General features: G+C 39.9%; 1 protein-coding gene across 1 annotated transcript in view; it reads right to left on the bottom strand.

The window, feature by feature from the left end:
* Positions 1-19,775, bottom strand: part of LOC149872951 (uncharacterized) — a 550,350-nt gene that overhangs the window by 220,712 nt on the left and 309,863 nt on the right. Inside the window, exons 10-12 of the mRNA XM_090037132.1 lie at positions 7,953-8,033; positions 6,666-6,776; positions 4,141-4,200 (exon numbers count right to left, since the gene is read on the bottom strand). The gene's annotated coding sequence lies outside the window, so the exon portion shown is untranslated. The remainder of the gene's footprint in view (positions 1-4,140; positions 4,201-6,665; positions 6,777-7,952; positions 8,034-19,775) is intronic.

Raw genomic sequence — 19,775 nt, 5'->3', positions numbered from 1 at the left:
TTAGGCAGTAACCTATTATAATAATTTCTAACACCTTTTAACCCCATAAGGTAATAGCTGTAGGGTAAGATTGTGAGTGGCTCTATAGCCAACAGATTCGCATAGTGTACTAATAGATAGTATAGCATAATAGCATAGATTAGCATAATGTACTAATTGGACACATTTGTAGGTGTCCGTAGGGGCTAGATTCCCAAAGGTATTTAAATACTTATTGATAACACTAGGTACCTGTTGTTTTTGTTTCAAAATATTAAGTTTCAATGTGCAACAGAGACAAGTGGGAATTAGCACCCATTACCACCCAAAATCCTAACAGTATTGTTAGACACCTAAATCCCTGTAAATTTCTGCCCCAAAATCTCTGTTCTAAATGTTACTTGTGGTCCTAAGTCCTATAAGGATTTTTGAAAATTCTATTCTGTTCCCAATTCTGGACTTGGCTAAAAATAATGGAAGAATAATTTTCTCAAAATATTTTCCTTACAGTTCTGAGTTGAAACAAGAAACAGAGAAAAGCACATATTATATGATGACTTCAGAATTTTTTAAAAATGGTTTGGCTTGCATTTGGTTTTAAAAATGGAGAAAGATCTGACAGTAGAAAAAGTTCAGATCAGCAAACTAATTTAATGCATACTTATCATAATTTCTGAGCAAACTCACCTCATTATGGAGGTGGATAGATAAGAGCCAAAAGAAAGAGATGTGATCCAATATCACTGTGATCAGCTCCTCTCTCCTTAAACTACCTGCCCTGTCTGTAATTGAACATGAGGACCTTGAATAGACCTCCTTGGTTATATATGGATGCATCAATGACTTCCCTATTTACTGTTACCCTCATATCAAGGGACCGCCATCATTACCAATCATAAATGGAGTTAGATTTTGAGCACTTTGAGCAGAGAGTGTTAGAGTTCACACCCCTAAATGATGAGAAGTACATATCACAAGGATTTATATATAAAGTCACACTGTTAGAAGACAGATAATATGAATGGCGGTCTCTCTCTTGCCCCAGTTAGAAGGAAAATTAAGGTGCTGTATTAGACAATGTCACAACATAATAGACAGCTGGCAAAAATTCAGTTTTGTTTTCTGACTTCCAAGGAAGTGACAGGTTTTTTTAGATTGGATCCCACCATGAATGCATCTACCCCCATCTCCTTTTCTTTACTCGCATAGTTCTTTATTCTTGCTTCTATGACTGATTCACAATTATTTTCTAAATTTCTCTGTAAGAGATCTAACGTGCTTAGCCATATAAGTGAAGAATTCCCCCTCAGTAGCAAAATTTTTGGTTCCTTGCGAAGTTACATTTGATTTTTTTTCCAGTACTGTCTTCTGAACACACTGACCTTTGGTAAGCCTTGTCAAGGGATGCTGAGATATAAAGAACAACAGGTTACCACATAATCTCTTCTTGTTAATGCCTGTTCCTGAAGAGCATTTGCTGGCTTAAAAACAGATTTGACTGACCCAAGATTAAGGAGTCCCTTTATAACAATAACTCTTCTTATCTCTGAATAAAACGGATACCAAAGCAATATCTTCTTGAAGATTCAAATTCACAGAACTAGAAGGTAAGTATCAAACAACTACATAGTAAACACTATATAAGATGTCAAACGAATCCCAAGAGCTGCAGCTTTAAAAATAGTATCACCATCAACATATTTGATTTCTATTTTATAATAGATGTTTTGCAAGTAATTTCTGAGGAAACCTGGGTTATTACATAATTTAGGCTTTATAGGAAGTTTTATACAAAAGCACATAAAAACATGAAGAAATCCCTCTAATATACTTGTGATTTAGGGGAACATTACCACATTTACTTGCATACCACATGCCACCAGATAAGATACACACTCTGACTTCAGAAGGCAAAGTAAAGAAATAGTATTTTTTTTTCTTGCCAGCAGCATAAACACAGGCAGCTGCAGTAGGAGGGAGCAACAACTTGTTTGCTCCATTAGGCCCTTAGCTGCTGGCTGTCTGCGGACAATTCTTCCTGCAGCATCAGCATAGGCAGGAGCACCAGGATAACCCTTCAGCATATGCAGGGTTACATTCCCATTCCTCCTCATCTCATCATTTCACTGTATTGAAGGGAGGCCCTCAACCTGCTGGGGCAGATTCTGCTGCTGCAGCCATATTGGAGCTTAGCTGAGCCCTGACATAACCTCAAGGTGCAGCCCTAGCAATGCAGTATGCACTGAGCCAGCTCTAGCCCAAGGAGAAGCCTCAGCAAGGAACAATCTTTAGCACATTGTTCAAGGAAGAGTCTAGAACTTCTTCACAGTAACAATGGCCAGATTTTGGAATGGGCTTCCAAGGGAGATGGTGCTCTCCCATACCTTGGGGGTCTTTAAGAAAAGGATCGATAGGCAACTGGCTGGGGTCATCTGGCCCCAGCACTCTTCCTGCCTAGGGAGGAGGTCAGACTCAATGATCTGTTGAGGTCCTTTCTGACCATAGCATCTACGAATCTATGAACATTTAGGCCTTGGCTCCATTCAGTAAAATACAGTTATTGAGTTACTGAGTTATGTAATGATGGCTATTCACGATATTGTCCAGAATGATCAACAGTCTTAGGATAAGTCTGGAAGTCTGAAATCTTTAGAAAAAAGCATCAGTAGGTGTCACATTAACTCATCCTTTTCCTTCTGCTCTTTTAGATTTTTTCCCTCCCACCCAGGAAGCCTTGAAGAGATGAGGGAACATGGCACACAGACAGAAGTGACAATTTTTACCCAATATGGTCACAGAAAACAGTTTATAGCCATGACCAAATGCAGGTTCATGGCTGCAGACAGCTTCAAAAATGGCCAATCTGGTGAAAATCTGACCCTCACTGCATGAGAGGTCAGATGAGGACTTTTTCAAAACAGAGCATCTTTTGCAACTTCTATCTGCACTTCCTCCCAGCCTCAAGCTGTTTTTAGAACAGAAGTGGGGAAAGGGAATGGAGGGAGTTAGGTCTGGGAGCTTTTCAGCCCTTGCTGGAGGGTAGAGTCAGTGTATTGCCTTCTCAAGGGGAGGGAGTCCATTCACCCACCCTGACCCTTCCCTGGCTGGGGAACCCCTAGAATGAGCTCCCTCTCCTCCCATTCTCCCCTCCCGTTTTGAAACAGGAACAGGCTGGGAGAGAGATGGGGTTGATGGTGAGGAAACTGGCTGCAGCCTCCCAGGCAAAAGCTAGATTGCCCTTCCCCCTGCAACCAAGAGTGAACTTCTGTTTGTTCCACGGATCATTGCAACTCAGAACGTTTCCTGCAAAACCTTTGCAGTTACAGCAGGGAGTTGTACTTCTGTCTTACCCATGGTATCAGATACAGATGTTAAATAACATTATGTGAACCTTCTGCTTGAGTTCCAAGTAATAATCTTTAAAAAATAATTGATAGAGGTAGAGTTTTCCTTGGATCCATATGCTGTACCATCCCCACACAGGAAACACCAGCAAGGTCCTAAGTATCGCTTAGACTGCCCTTGAGCCAAGATGGACAGAGTTCTGGTAATATTTCCAGACTACAAAAAGGAGAGAAATATAAGGTCTGGTGGAACTTACAGATTGATTAGATCCTGAAAATAATCATTTAGAGCACTTAGCTAAAAGCAGGCAGCCTGGCCTTCCTTAATTTGAATGTGGCTTGAGGTAAAATGAAGACAGGTTAATGACCTGTGAAAGAAATCTGAGACCAGTGTACACAGTAATCTGCAGTGACAGTTGAAGATCACAGTGCAAAAGAAATGTAAGCACACAGTACAAGAAGGACCACAGTACAAGGCCGGACTCTCCTGGGTGACTCTGAATAATACTGTCTTTACCACGATCATCTAGAGTCCAGTCTTACATAGGTAGGCATGAAGGAAAAGCTCAGTACCTTTATGAGAATAAGACTTAAATGGTTTTTTGCCAGAACAAATGAGTTAAACAGAGGATTCCTTTTGAAAGGTAAGCAAAGACTGTTAATCGTTGAATTACAAGATGGAAAGCCAAGGTGGAAGTGTGTGACAGTTTAAAGAGCTGTGATCATTGCGTGTATAGAATATGACTGACTTCTGCAGATTTATTGACCTGGAGAATATCTCCTACTTAAGCAAATAAGGTTCACAGATTAAAAATACCTTGTTCTTCTCACGTGAGCTTTTTCCTTCTAGTGTCCCCAGCTATGCTTGAAGGAGAACCTACAAGTCCCATGAAAGTGAATAAAAGGTAAGAACAGTAACTGAGACCCAATTATAAACAATTTCAATATACAAAATGTGCTAGAGCTGTGTTGTTCATCTGGCCCTTCATACAGTGGATCTGCTGAAGCACCCCAGTGCATCCATGAGGCAACCCATCAATATATAAAATTGTGACTATGGGTTGAAATATAGTTCCCAAGTTCTTCCAGGGATCAGTGATTATATGATAAACTAGAAGAGTTCCCTTAGAATCCTCAAAATATGCTTCATCAGTATATATTTAGGAAGCCTTTAATTTCTGCATTGACTGTGGTGCAATGAGTCTGCATGCATGAATTTCATGCACAGTTTTGGCCAAAAGCTAATTTCTGCCTATTATTATAGTTGCTTTTCTGTGAGTAAAAGAATGAAAAAAATCAAACACACTAGTTTATGTTAAGAACTAAGAACCATGAAACATCATTGTAAAAAATAAAACAGTTGCTAAATTTCAGAAGTATAAAAGACTATCCAAAATTACTAAAATACTAGGGCACAAAATCATTTCCCCAAAACTTAGGCCATATTTGTTAGTGGTTTAAAATCCTGTTTCTAATTCAAAAGTATATTTTTACAATCATTTCCAATTCAAAGTATATTTTCACATTTGAGTTCTAGCCCTCAACACAAGGTCTTTTCAATAGCAAGGATGATCCAGCCAAAGGTCATGATCCAAAAAAGATTTACTACCATGTGCTTACCCTCTGATTTCAAAGGGACTTTGATTTCACAGTGTAAAAAGTTAGGTAATAAGTCTTTGCACAATTAAGGCATTCATTTTAGTACTGCAAATAACATTACAATTCACTATTTAAAAAGCAAACAAGCAGAAAGATTCATCTGAAAATAAAAACTTTAGTTAATTGGGTAAACTAGATCAAATAGAAGAAAGTAAGCACACCATGGGAATTGAAAACATGAGTTAAATCAAAGAATGTAAAAATGTATCTACCAAGGTTTACTAGAGTAAAAAGGCAAATAAACACTGAGATAATTTGCTTCAAACAATGAAAATCAGAGGTAAACAATGGATAAATGTAGAAAAAAGACTTCTGAACTCAAATTAACTTTGTTCGAGGAGATTACAGCCAAGTCCAAACATTTATTAAAGAAAAATAATCAAAGTATATCAGCAATAAAACATTGTTTCATAATTAAAAAGGCCAAAGAAAGTTGTTGAAGGAACAGTCGCAGCATCTTCTCTAGGCTGTGTAATTATAGATTGAGCTGAGAGTCAAGTCTTTGGAAGGTAGATGAGGAAGCAGTAGATTTATTTATTTTTCATGCTGGCATTGAGATTCAAAGGTGAAATGATTTTTAAAAATAGTTAAGTTAATAAATTCTTTCTTGGACCCAAGTATAAGTCACAGCTGTGCTATAAGCACCATCTTGATCTGCTCTTATTGTACACTACACTTCTTTATACTCTTTAATGCATAGGAGTTCAATCAGTTTATATGGAGAATTTGTTCAAGTATTAGACTCCTGCAGACTCCTCAACCAATTATCAGAGTACATTTGTTCTCCTGAAGAGATGCAGGATTTGAGCAAAAAGTGGCACTTGCATGCACAATGGCTTCCTTGGGAAATACCTCTTCATCTTTTCTCCATATTCCCCTGTGTAACCTATATAAGACATGTCAAAATCACCTTTGACCCTGGGCTGGATAAGGACCATGGGGCTTCTCTGTGGGCTGGATCTTCATGACTAGCAGCAGCAACCATAGTGACAGCAACTTCAGAGCTGGGTAGAGACAGCTGCAGAGACAGCAGCAGGCTGGGCAGTAGGGCTATGTTGGCAGTGCTGCCACTTGCCCATCACAGGTTGTGTTCAGTAGGGCTCAAGCATCCTACCACATCCCTAAGTTCCATGGTCTACCAGTCCCCACTGGGCTGGATGGAGCAACAGCAGGCTGGATCCATCCCACAGTCCACATGCTTAAGACCCCTATGTTCTAGGATAGGATTTAGGATGCAACAAAACCAAAGGGAAACTCTGGGATGTGTAGATCTGAGAGAGAGGCTCTGAGCCTAACTCAACGAGTTTCTGAAGGAATCATTCAAAAAGTCAGCCAGAAGACTTCTGGTTTGCTAGTTGTCCTGACTACCCAGCCAAACCCAGATCTCTTCAAGACAACTGTGGGTAATGGTAGATGCTTTGCTTACCTCACTGGTATATTTCTTTTCTTTTCACCTTGTAATTTTTATGTTGCTATACTTTTAATCATGACAAATGCATATATGGTATAACTGCCCTTAGTGTGCCTGTCTTCAGCTTTCTCATGCCCCACAAAATAAACCTCAAGTTGTAGCAAAGAACCAGTAATATAATTAATCCTAAAAGGGCGAAACCAGTTAGGGATTTTTTTATCCTGTCACTTTACTGAACATTACGTGTAAGATTTAAGCATAACCATACATACCTTACGAATCTGAAGGGAGCCAGTTTTGCAGCACAGGAAATGCTACTCATGGCATTTTCCTATTATGCAACATTTTCTTAAATGATACGTATTCACTGGACTCTGCCACTGCTGCAGAAGGGAAAGAACATGTCTTCTTCACAATCCAAACATTGTGCTGTAGGAAAACCGGCTGAACATAGGCAGTCTGAGTCAGCCAATTAGAGCTGCCCTTTGCACTGATGCCATCTGTCACCAGATGGACTATGGGAGCCTGCAGAGCATGCTGAGATATGTGCAGGTCTCCTACCTCCTGCCCCCAGCTGCACAGTGTCAGTACTACAATCCTCTCTGCTTTTTAGGTTCTCAGCTTTTTAATGGCTGTATGCACAGCTCAGTGTAACTTTCTCTACCAGAAGAACAAACCTGAGATAATTCTTCCAGATTATTTGATTGAGTGTACTTATCCTTAGTTGTACAGAGTTAATCCCCAGTGATAAGCTTACTTTACTTTTCTTTTTAACCATACTGATCTAGTCCTCAAAGGATTTCTCTTGCAATAGTAATTGCAATTAGAATAGTAACTTCCCATCTCTTTCTGGACTAGTTATTCAAAGACCAGTTCACTACAAATTAAGCAACCTTCAGCTTGGATTTCCAATAAAATTTTACTTTATAACATTTTATACAGCAGATATGCAGATGATCTGAAAATACCTTTTTTCACATTTTTGACACATCTCTAAAAATGGCTTATACTTTCTCCTTGGGGCAACAGCCAACCAGCATAATACAAAGCAGTCCCAAGGCTGCTCTAAATTATGCTAAGAGGTAGAACAGCCCTCAGCCAGCCTCAGGATCTTAAAGCCACTTTTGCCCATGACAACCGTCAATCTTCAGTTATTTTAGCCACAACTGAAGATCCAGCTCTAGGTCTCAATCCCAAATTGCTTGCAACCTTAAATAATGTATCATTCACTATAACTGGTTTCCTTAAGTATAATGAGCAAAAACTAGTCCATTAACTAGCAAGATGTGGGATTGCAACAGCAAGAAGTAGAATGTTTTCTATGAAAGTGAATTCATTAGATGCAACAATGTTGTGTTCTTTCTATAGCTAAAGGTCTATGGTAGTATATTGCTAGGATACATATAATTTTGGCTTAGTTCCACAAAATGAATGGTAGAACTGCCTCAATTTAATTACCACCCCATGAAGCATTCTGACAGCTCCAATGCAGTGCTTAGTAAGCATTTTACCTCAGACAGCTTGAAGATGTATTGTAGCACTGAAATTACTATACGTACCATGACTTGTTCTGTCATCCTACTTTGGGAATGCAGCATGCTTGTCTCTATAATGAGCTGTCTGATGTTCACCCATTTCACCTGTAGCAAACAGGAGTAAAATGTAAGTTACCATAAGTTGGCATATTAGTTGGATACAAACAAAAATATTCATTTTGCAAAAGATTTCATATTCTTTAACCTATCTAGACAAGCTCAATACGTAATTTACTCATATTCTCACATTTGGTGTTGAAAAACATTTTTCATTTTCTAAAGTTTTAATCATAGATTAATATAGCCTAAAAATTATTATTATTTTCCTTCAGTACCCTGTATGATCCTGAAAAGTATATCAAGAAAGACATGATATGGCATGCATAAATGACAACATATGCAGGAATATCAATAGTACATATATAAAATGTAAATACTTATAGGAGGACATGTGTCCTGTAAAATACAATTAACTATGTGAGAGAAGTAGAAAATAGTTTTCACAGCCAGTTTCAAGGACACAATTTTGAATAAAAAACACTCAGTAGGAGTCTCCTAACAGGAAGCTCCAAACCTACTATATTTAAATAGTGAATACTTAGTAACACTTCTAAACTAAAAATATTCTCTTTCCTATTGGAAGGTTCTGTATCTTTGTCTTAGGATATTAATAATTTCACAAAAATCAGTCATTTGCAAAGAAAAAAGGATTAACTCATAACTAAAATCTAAGGTGATCAAACACTATGTGAAAACCTCTGCAGATATACATCCTTAAAAATTAAGGAGCTCTCTGTTGCATTTTTAATTATGTAGCCAGACTTTTTCCTAATAGGTCACATTAACAATGCCTAACTAAGGCCCTAAAGTAAATCATGCAGGCATATGCTTAGCTCTTAGCACTGAAGCCACTGGAACTTCTCGTGCACTTAAAGGTAAGGTCCAAATCACAACAGTCAGTAAGAATCTTCACGGTAACTTTAGTGGACTTGAATCAATTTAATCATGGACAGAAGGATAGATGCTGAAGTCTAAGCTCCTCTCTTGGACTTTCCCAGACCATACCGTTATTAAAACACAACAGGAAATATACCAGGAAGTCTAAAGCCAGGCCCCTGAAATAAATAGGTAAAATCAAGGATCTAAGCTTCATTCTGTCCTTTAAAGATGTTAATGGAAAGTGTGATTGTCTTTGCAATACACACTTAAAAACCTAAGTGGAAAGAGAAGACCTTCAAGCACCTAATTTTAGGTACCTAAAGGGCACATCTACATGTCACCCTATAGCGAAGCAGCAATGTGCTACATTGCCATACAGCATGCTACGGTGATGTAGTAACCACGCAGGTCTACACATGATCGCCAGCTATATCGCCATAATGGCACACTCCAGGTACAGTGCACTGCTATGGCAACATAGCAACAAAATTTAACCATGTGCCGTGCACACAGTGCAGTAACCGCCCATAATATGCCGTGCTTTAGAAGGAAGTACTAAAGCGCAGCACCTTAGCAACATCACTGTACAGTGACATATAGACATGCTCAAAGATAACTCCCTCAAGAACCTTAACTGTGCTAACATGGCACAAGGACCTGTTATACCTCTATTTTTGCTTAAATTATGAAAAAATCTGATATGCACACATACAGAGCCAATGTTGGGACCAATCCATAAATTTCAGTTTCAGAGGCAATGATGTGTGTGACAAATAACTTGGTATTTCTTATTAAAAATCTTTAGAACATTAAATATAAACATGCAAGCAAAGGTTCTGCATTTGTGTTTGGTAGGTGTTGGCTCCGTTACAGACATTCACTTCATTTAACTACATTAGTACACACCACTTATTATAGGAGAGGGTTATTTCTCTAACTTTATTTTTTTTCTGTTATTATAAAGATGAACAAAATTCCACTTCCCCCCCAGTTTCTTCTTTTGAGTAAGGGACACCAAGAGAAATGCACAGTCCCTCCCTCCTCCCTCCCTGAGATAAACAAGCTTATCAAAATAAAGACACATCAGGACTTGGAAAGCATTTTCCCAGTCACTATTACTTGAAAGCAGGAGTTTCGCTCAAAAAACCCCATAATGTCCAAGAAGAAACAACACTCTGAACAGAGATGAAAAATTGTAGATTACTTTCACAACCTATTATTCTACAATGGACAAAATATCCACACTCTAGCTAGGCTTCTTTGAAAAGCATATTTTCCTTTTATATAAAGATAAAAAGCAAAGCTTTCAGGTCAGGGGCTATAGGGGAAAAGAGCTAATGTCTCCATGTGCTTTGATGTTACAAGTAGTTCTTCGTTACAGAAGTGTATTAAAGCTACTAGTAAACTGAGCCAGCATATTTAATAACAACCATCTTCAATATGGGTGGTACATGGAATATTCTGTACACAACACAGGAAAGCAAGCTTATGTGCATTATGAGAAAGTAACAAACCTTTATTTTAGCATGCTAACGTTACTTTAAAATATGGCATAGCTAAAAGGTAATATGTGATTTATGGATCCCATAGGAAGACCTTTCTTTATAAATATATCTGAAACAACTATAGACAGCAAAACAGGATTAAGTGTTCCTCTCACAGTGAAATGTAACATACATAATAGGTTTTCTACTGGTGTATAATGTCTGAAAACAGCAAATTTCAGTCTATCGAGTGCTAAACATAACAGTGATGATTAATAGCATATGGTGTCACTGTTCCTGTTGAAGCTGAAGGCGGTTCTATAGGAACCAATCTAAAACAACATGGTTTAATTCAGTTGTCTTTCACAAACTCTTAGGAGTGACAGCTGAGGGACCCAATCCACTAATGCTAATTTGCATGTTAACCAGCCTCATGGAGTGCTTTACCTTACAATTTTACCTCAAGAAAATATACCTAGAAACATATCTGAAAAACAAAAAAATCAATCTACCAGTACATACAGTAAGCATGCTTTCACTGGAATGCAGTATATGCCTATGTAACAGTAATGGATGCATTTAGAAATGTTTAAGGACGCACTGTACTTTTTATATCTACATAAACTGAAACTCTACTATCAGTACTGAGTCTCGAATTTCAAAAATCCTCCTACCATGGTCTATTTTTATCCAAGTAAGCCAAACTTTTAGATATGGGAAAATGCAATTTCTGATAGAGTTTTAAATACATCTGGAAATTAATTTTGTTTGCATATTAATGAAGTGCTAATTGCTCATTGAGACCAATCTTTATGTACCTTACACTAATTCTATTTGGATATTGTGCAGTTTGTATATTGATTTACAAAGACAAAAATAAGGAAGGCTGTCCACCAAAAAATATCATCTAGTCAGCAATGTTCATTAAATTTGACATAAATGCAGTCACACTGACATTGGTGTGGGGACAAGCACAGTCAGAGCTTCATGAGCAGTCATGCCATAGTGGCTTTTTCTGCCAGCACAGTTCACAAACAATCAGATTTAGGAGCTTTTATAATAGCTCTGGGTTCCAGCCAGCACAATACAGTAAAAATCGTCAATAGAGGAGATGCCTATAGAAGAGAATGCTTAGGCTAACAAACCTTTATGAAGACCCTGCACCGGGAAGCCTATCCACCAGGATATGAGCAACAGCAAGAGAAATCAGGGAGACAGAGTGGGATTAAGAAAATCTGGGATGACAGTGGCGGGGCACTGAGGGGAACCAGAAGAAAGAGAAACTGAGAAAAGCTAGACAGTCCTCTGAAGATTTATCTTTCCCTCCACACTATGCTCATTCTCATTGTTTTTAAAATGAGCAGGGAAAATAGAAAGCAGAAAAAGGAATGAATTTCGTAGAAACAGGTAAAGAACAGAAAAACTGGGGAGAGACAAGAAATTGGAGGAAAAACGTAATTTCATAGATTCATAGATTGTGAAACTGGAAGGGACCTTGGAAGATCATCGGGTCCAGCCCCCTGCATCAAGCAGGGAAGATAACTGGGGGTCAGGTGACCCCAGCAAGGTGACTGTCTAGTCTCCTCTTGAAGATGTCCAGGGTAGGTGATTGTACCACCTCTGGAGGGAGCTTATTCCACAGTCTGAACACCTTGACTGTGAAGAAGTTTTTCCTAATGTTGAACCTCAATCGGTCTTCCAGGAGTTTTTGGCCATTACTCCTAGTTTTCCCCTCGGGTGCCCTGATGAACAGTTACTTACTGAGCCCTTGATGTACACCCCTGGTGTAGGGGTAAGCTACTACCAGGCGCCCTCTCAACCTTCTTTTCTTCAGGCTGAAGATTCCCAGTTCCCTCAGCCTTTCCTCGTATGGCTTGCCATGTAAGACTCTGATTATACGGGTGGCTCTTCTTTGGACTCTCTCAAGCTTGTCCATGTCTGTGTTAAAGTGCAGTGCCCAGAACTGGATGCAGTACTCCAGCTGTGGTCTCACCAGTGCTGAGTAGAGCGGAAGAATCACCTCCTTGGTTTTGCTGGAAATGCATCGATTGATGCATGCCAGAGTATTATTTGCCATACTGGCTACAGCATTGCACTGCTGGCTCATATTCATACTGTGGTCTATTATTACCCCAGGTCCCTTTCATTCATGGTGCTAGTCAGTTTGGTGCCACCAAGCCTGTAGGTGTGTTGGGGGTTGCCTGTAGGTGTGTCATCATCCCAAGGTGGAGCACTTTACATTTTTTGACATTGAACTTCATCAGATTCTGCTCCACCCAACTTGATAGCCTGTCTAGGTCCACCTGTATCTGTAGCCTATCTTCAAGCATGACCACACTTCCCCATAACTTGGTATAATCCACAAACTTGACCAGTGAGCTCTTCACAATTTAGAGGGAATTTGAAAAAAAGAGAGGGAGGAAAAAGCTAAAGAAAATAAAGAAGAACAAGCTGTGAAAAGTTTTTAAAAAATGTAAATGTTTAACAGGGAGGAAGGAAAAAAAAGTCAGTTCTTGATCTAGCCCTTCCCATGCTGGGTGCAGCAGTATGGAGGGAGGATGGAGCCACTATTCTCCCAGGCGGCTGAAGTAGAATTATTTGTTTGATTTACATGCTAACTCACCTAACAATAGCTGGGGATAGCTTACAGCAAGAAAACAAAATAACTTGGAAAATAGGAGCATGAACAAGAGAACAAAGCAAGAGAACAAAACTACTTATAAAAATTGAGTAACAAAATATAACAGAGACTCCTCACACATGTCCACAAACAGCCTCCCAGCCTAAACTTGCTTTCTAAGTGCCTTTGTAAGGTTTTTTAGTGGTTCCAGAAGATGCCGAGGTTGAAGCTCTGGTAGAACTAAAGGGGAAGGAAGTTGCAGAGCTGAAATGGAATGACCCCTTACTCATTTATATGACAAATAGGATCTAGAACCAGCTTTTTAATTAAATAGTTCCATAGTTTCACAACTTCCAATTTTATCTTTGGAAATATAGTTTATTTTAAAAAGCATTTAGGTAATGTGATTGGTTGAATACCCATGAGAAAATGTGTTCCAGATATATGTAAGTCACTCTTATGGATAGCAATCTCATCGTTATATCTAGTTTCTGCTTGATTTATAAATGTTGGAGTCCAGAAAATAACATGGGCTCCACAATGGTATGAAATCACTTGATGTATTTCTCTTATTTAAGCCTTTCATTTTTAATTAAAACCATAGCATGGTTCAGAAATGAAGTGGTATTTGATTTTCTTTGTCATGCATTAAATTATATTCATCCTAGGATAACAGTACACCCCAACAGGCTTCTGATGAGAAGTCAGTATGGATACTAGAAACTTAAATACGCTGCTTAGGTATAAGCTCTAAATAATATACACATCTGATGATTTCTTAAGGCCTTAAGACAGAGAAACCTGATTCTAATGTCTGTTCCAATGTCCAACAAGCAGTACCTTAATGTGCAAGTAACTTTATGACTTGGATTCAGGTATTACTTCAGTATTAGTAGGTTCAGTAGGCTATAGTCTTACAATAGTAGATTCTTTGACAAATGAGGTAAATGAAACATGAAATAGTGTAATGAAGGAGTAAGCAATAAAAGCAATAGAAATACTAGCAGAATACATGTTTTAGTATCAAGAATATCAACAGTGTCAAAAATACCATTAGCTATACTTTCAGTAAGTTTTTTCTCATACATCCCAAACAACTACACTTCAAAGAAATAAAATATCACAGACTAAGGCCATAGACCGACATTAATTTCTACCAATGCAAATTTCTGGGAAATTTGAAATCTTCCTGAGAGAGGAACTGTACAGGTGTTTCAGCCTGAATACACCCCTTTTTCCTGCTCTCTGTGGCTTTCTCAGACTGAGGTCACCCTAGTCAGGGGAAGGCATGGGGAACAGCTGCTGCTCCACTCATCAGCAATCAGGAGTCAAACTGCAGGAAGATACGCATGCACCTTCTGCAGAAAAAAGTCCAACTGGAGGAAGGCACAAGGAAAGTTGCTGTTTGCCTCTTCCCAGTAATGGAGGAGGTGAGCAGAAGCATACAGGCATTCATTCTGGTGGGAGAAACTCTCATGCAGAGGAGAGCTTTCAGGTTTCAAGTGGAAGAGCATTCTCATGAATGCCAGTACACTAGCAATTTCTAGGGGGAGAGCAGCATATCTTGTGCTAGAAATATAACATGAGGGCAACATCCTGAGGGATAGCCAGCATGGGTTTGTCACGGGTGGATCTTACCTGATCAATCTCATCTCCTTCTATGACCAGATGACATACTACCTTCACAAGGGAAAAGAGACTGATGTCATATATTTGGACTTTTAAAAAGCCTTTGATCTGGTGTCCCATGACCTCCTCATGGAAAAATTGGCTAACTGTGTCCTCGGCTACACCAAAGCCCGATGGCTGGGAAATTGGCTGTGAGGTCAGACCCAGAGAATAATAGTCAATGGTAGCAAATCATTATGGCGCTCCATGACCATGGGCGTCCCTCAAGGCTCTGTCCTTGGACTGGTTCTTTTTTAATATCTTTATCAATGATGTGGACATTGGTGTCAGAAGTGCACTGGCTAAGTTTGCCGATGACACTAAACATTGGGGCATAGCGTCCACACCTGTGGATGGGCTAGTGATCCAAGCTGACTTGGATAAACTTAGTAAGTGGGCGGATACAAACCTGATGATGTTCAATAACAATGAATGTAAGGTATTCCACCTCGGGGGAAAAAAACCTGCAGCATGCTTATAGGCTCGGCAGTGCTATGCTTGCTAGCAGTACTGCTGAAAGAGACTCAGGGGTCATGATTGAATACAAGATGAACATAAGCCACCAATGCGATGTCGCAACTGGTAAAGCTAACCAAATTCTGGCTTGTATCCATAGATGCTTCCCCAGTAAGTCTCAGGATGTCATCCTCCCTCTGTACTCAGACTTGATGAGGCCACAGCTGGAGTACTGCATCCAATTCTGGGCTCTGCAATTCAAGAAGGATGTCAATAAGCTTGAGAGAGTCCAGAGGAAAGTCACGGACATGATCAGAGGGCAAGAGAATAGGCCTTATGAAGAGAGAATGAGAGCCATGGGGCTCTTCAGCCTGAAAAAGCTCAGGCTCAGGGGGCACCTGGTGGCTGCTTATAAGTACATAAGGGGCATACATCAGAACCTGGGAGAACATCTGTTCACCAGAACACCCCAAGGTAAAATAAGGGCCAATGGTCATAAACTCCTACAGGACTGTTTCAGGCTGGACATAAGAAAAAATGTCTTTACTGTTCAAGCCCCCAAGACCTGGAACAGACTCTAAGACTGAAGATTTTTTTAGTTTAGGACACATGAGTACATTCAAGTACACTGCTGTTGTAAACCACATACTTTTCATTGCAGCACATTGTTTTGCTTAAAGAAAGGAAGACAAGCAGTGGGAGGTAGGAATGAATCTTAGATGGAAAACTGTCTCCGCACATGTATAAAATGCAAAGCAGGGCTGTCCCAGCCACCTGCGAAGGGTTTGGGATTTGAGTATGGTCGGGGGTAGAAAGGTAAGAAAGGTTTATTGACTTAACAAAAACACAACTACGTGTAGTAATAAGATAAACAATGACAGACAATAACAATTCACATGAGTAACTTATCAGCAGTCCCCTCTGATGCCTGATGTACAACAAGTTTCTCTTTCCACAAAGTTCAGTGAAGTCAGGCATCCCCAATCAGAGCTGTCCAAGAGGTACCGGGAAGGACCCTGGAATTCAGTCCTTGGGCTCCTCGAGATCTATGGGCCCACTGATCCAGGTCAACAGCTAACTAATCCTCCTCACAAAGCTGTATCTATCTTCAGAATGATTTCCAGATATTCCAGCCAATTTATAGCTTCTGAACGGTACTGATAACGTACAGCCACTCAGATTCTTTTTACTTCAACTGTCCTTAGACTGACCAATAGCAGTACAAGCCTTGCATTCCTTTGATAAAGTTAATTTTAACTATGCCACAAGGCCTTACTACTTCAAGGCTTTGCTAAATTTACTAGGCCTTACTTTATACAAGGCCTTACTACATCTTAAACTTTAATTAGGCCCTTAGCAACAACATATAGCTTAATATCTAAACGAATACAGAAAAACACTTGGTCTAATCTTTATAGAGCCTTTAGCAAGCACCTTTATCACACAGACATAATTTTTAGCTATCACACAGGGCAACTCAAAAGGATCAAAAACAGCTGGAAACAGAGTGTGCAAGTTACTTTAAGATAAGAACAGATAGGCAGTTTTCTCTCCAAATGATCAAAACCCATCTTGGTTAGTTTTTTCTCTCTACTATTGGAAACCTGTTCTAGAACCTTACTGCTCTGATGGTTAGAAACCATCCAACCTCGTATCCAGCCTCAGTTTGTTCATGGATTGTATATACCCATTTGTTCTTGTGCCAGCATTGTCACTTAGCATTTCTCATTCCTTGGAATTTACCTTGCTAACATTTTTACAGGGACCATAAATCTCCCTCCTTGAGCCTTCATTTCATTACAGCCACATACAAGCATTGAAATTAACTGTGAGGTGTCTTACAGTTTTGTTCTGGTAGAAAATCCTACTGGAACACCAGTGTACAAACATTAGAGTGGTAAGATAGGTGCTGTGCAGATAGCCTGCACTGCTGATGATGCACAGCCAGGGCCCCCACTGTGCACGCATCCCAGAATGCTCTGCAGACTCCCTTGGTGCCAGAGCAGAGCTGACTGGCTGACTATCCTAGGAAACCACATGCCCCAGGGGATTCCCAGTCACAATCCCTCCTCTTCCCTCTGCTACTGTGAGACTTTGAGAGAGAGGCTCCAGAACATGTTTCCTCTTGTCAGTTGCAGACATGTCAATTTCTAGGTCTTGATCTGGGTCTGCAAGATGCAGTGGTTTAGGTCTAGGCCTGGGTTTGAGTCTGGGCCAGGTCTTGGGGTCACATGCAGGGGACACAGCTGCCTTGGCACCCTGTGTCCCTATGCTACTGTGGAGTGGAGTGCAGGGTTAGTGAAAGGCACAGGGCTTCCCTGGCCCTGGGGCAGTCAGGAGGAGGGCGCTGCCCTGTGCTCAGCTGAAGCAATGGAGTCCAATCCAAGTACCAGACTGTCTTCCTTAAGCTGGGGCCAAAGGGAGGACAGAGCTATACATGGTGGGATTCTGGAGGATGGTGCTGTGGTATCTGTTGGAAGGCTAAATGTACATGCATTCATTTCCTGGAAGCCACTTCTACCGGGTTGGACTTAGGTTAATTTTCTCTTTGGACCACCCATTTGGGTCCAGGAGAAATGGTGTGACCATTTTTATACCCAGAGTTTCTACTAGGAGAACTGCAGTTCTCTCAGTAGAAGTGTATGAAGCCTAGATTAAAGAATCAAGCTCTTGTTCCTTCCCCTCATAAGATAGCATCCCCTAGAAAATATAGTAGCCCTTCTCTTCCAGTTTGAATGAAAGAGGACTGTAAATTATTTTTACATTAGATATGTAAATTATTATCCACACAAGTTTGCAACATCACCCTTCATAATGGAAAAAATATTTCTCCAACTCTAATGGAAACATAATATCTGGTATATCCAAGACTGCATCTGCATTTTTCATGACTACATCACATTGACAGTTTAGAGTTTTTCAATGATTATCAAATACACTTAGGTCTTCCTCTTTGTTTGCCCTTTGCAATTGATGTGACATGAGTTTAAAGCAATTATTTTTGTTACTTGTCCCTAAATCCATAACTTGCACATCATACTATTACATTTCATCCCATTTCTACTGCCTTAGTCTTCAAGGTCAATTCTTCCAGCATTATCCTTTTCTGTATTGATGATGATGCAACTTTGCATTATCCACAAATTTAATAAATGTATATTTATTGGTTGTGCCAAAGTCATTACTCTCAAGACCAGTTCTTGATTAACACCACTAGCCTAATAGTTCTCCTTTAAAACATAATATGTTGTTTCTTCTAGTTACCCAATATCTTACCCAGCTTGTAATTTTTGTCCTAAAACCCATCCTCTCAAGCAAAATTAATCATTCTCCATATTGCAACATGTCAGATGTTTCATAGAAGCTCAGCTCAAAAATCAGTTTTCTTGCTCCTTTGATTAAAAGAAATTCTAAGCCTTTTCAATTTTCAAGGATCTTTGACCAAGTGTCAGAGATTCCTGTCACTTTAAGTGGAAAATGCAGCAGGATAATCTTGCTGTGTAGGGCTGCAGCAGAGAGCAAGCTGGCCATTACTCAAAAGGGAAACACCCGTGGGTGGCTAAGGCCCAGCCACATGACCAGACGGGGCAGGGCTTAGAGGCATAAAAACCCAGTGTTTGGAGCAAGGAAGGCAGTCTGGTCCTGCAGGACATAGACAAAGAAGCTCCTGGGAGAAAGAAAATTCAGGAAACCAGCCCACAAATACCCAAGGGAACTGGAAGAAGACCATGAAGGGGGAAGTTTTGCTTGGAGTGGGGGCACTGATCTAGAGTGGAGATAATGTTTAATTGGAAGTGGTTGTTTAAATTTGTGTATGTTTAAGTTTAACATCAGAGGACTGGATGTGGCTAATAGGGAAGGATTGGAAGCAATGCAGGGGGTGCCTGGGAGGCACTTTGGGGGTCTGAGCCCAGAGAGGGCAAGATAGAGCCTCGATGGAGTGAGCAGTGGCTGGGACTAAGGAGCCAGGCCAGAGCCAATGCACCAAGGCTTAGGAGTTCCCAGCTAGGGCAGTCAACAGGCCAAAGCTGAGAGGGCTGAAACATGTGCAAACTGGTGTCTGGATTGAGCGTGACATCTGTGAGGCATGGGCATGGCTATAGGGGTGGAGGAGGCCATGAGTACAGCTCATAAGGCACCTGGTGCCCTAAAGCACCAGAAGGGCCATGACTTAGTGCCTGATGGACAAGATAATAGATCAGTTTCCCTTTTGAAAGAAAAAAAATCCTTCAGTTACTACCTGTTTCTGCATTATCCCTCCAGTTCATTTAAATTGAATCAAGTTGTTATCAATCGGAGTAAAGCTATTTTCTACCACCAGCTTTTCTGTAACACTCTGCTTACCAATACCAAGTCTAAAACAGCATCATCAACTCTTGTTTTGGTAACTGTTTCATAAAGAAATCTGTTATCCATTACCCTCAGGGTAAAAATGGATTACATTATTAGATGAATTTCTTCAGTTTGAGAAATTAAAGTCCTGTACAAAGGCAGAAGTCAAGTATTTGAATAATTATTAAATAGATCTCTGTCCAAATCCAAGCTTGATAGATGGAATTCATATTCTCTTTCTAGTGTAAATATCACTTCTTGAGTCTTCTGACCACCAGCTCTAGCAGTCTATATTGTAGACCTATGACACAATCTAACACATCAGTGAACACCCAAGAGCAAGTCATG

Source organism: Crocodylus siamensis, chromosome 1, assembly GCF_052110815.1.
Source record: "Crocodylus siamensis isolate JL-2025a chromosome 1, ASM5211081v1, whole genome shotgun sequence".
Taxonomy (NCBI): domain Eukaryota; kingdom Metazoa; phylum Chordata; order Crocodylia; family Crocodylidae; genus Crocodylus; species Crocodylus siamensis.
The sequence above is the reverse complement of the archived record's forward strand: the minus strand, read 5'-3'. Positions and strand labels throughout refer to the sequence as shown.